Raw genomic sequence first — 704 nt, 5'->3', positions numbered from 1 at the left:
ATGTTATGGGACTAACCAATCATTTTATGATTGAATTTTAGGTGTGCTTCCCAAGATGCAGCCCACTGACATGATATCTTGCCTAGGTATCTGTGGCTAGACAGGTCCAGGCCATAGGGGAGAACCTAATATTATTCTGCCAAGTAGACATACTATTAAACTGACTCTGAATGACTTATTTATTGCTGGATACATACACCTCTCAACTCTTACTAGAGAAGCTTTGTCAGATGGAAATTAATACAGAGAACCACAACTGGGCAATGTATAGGGAATAAGCAACAGCACAGTGATTAGCCCTGAATAGGATACCTATATCAAACCTCTGAATCTAAAGTTTTAGGAATCATTATAGAAGAAGGGATGGAAACCTTGTTAAGAGCCAGAGATGGTGGGTAGTCACAAGGAAAACAAGTTTCTCATATAACTGGATAGTTACTCATATGAACTCATATTGGTGACAATATGCATAAGACTCACACAAACACAAGCCAGACAAAAATCCCAGCATAGACATGGGTAAGAATCCCGAACTGTAGCTGAAGAACTATTGACAACCAATTGCCACTTGGAGAAGAGACACAGTTTTCTTTGAGTGTGACCCTAGGCAGGTTGACCAAGCTCCACCAGATAGACCCAGAAGATGGGCATTTGGGGACACACAATTGACATGATAGATCTTTAAAAATATTATATATATATAT

This window comes from Nannospalax galili, unplaced genomic scaffold (assembly GCF_000622305.1).
Source record: "Nannospalax galili isolate Female #2095 unplaced genomic scaffold, S.galili_v1.0 scaffold1959, whole genome shotgun sequence".
NCBI classification, from domain to species: domain Eukaryota; kingdom Metazoa; phylum Chordata; class Mammalia; order Rodentia; family Spalacidae; genus Nannospalax; species Nannospalax galili.
Note: the sequence above shows the minus strand (reverse complement) of the source record.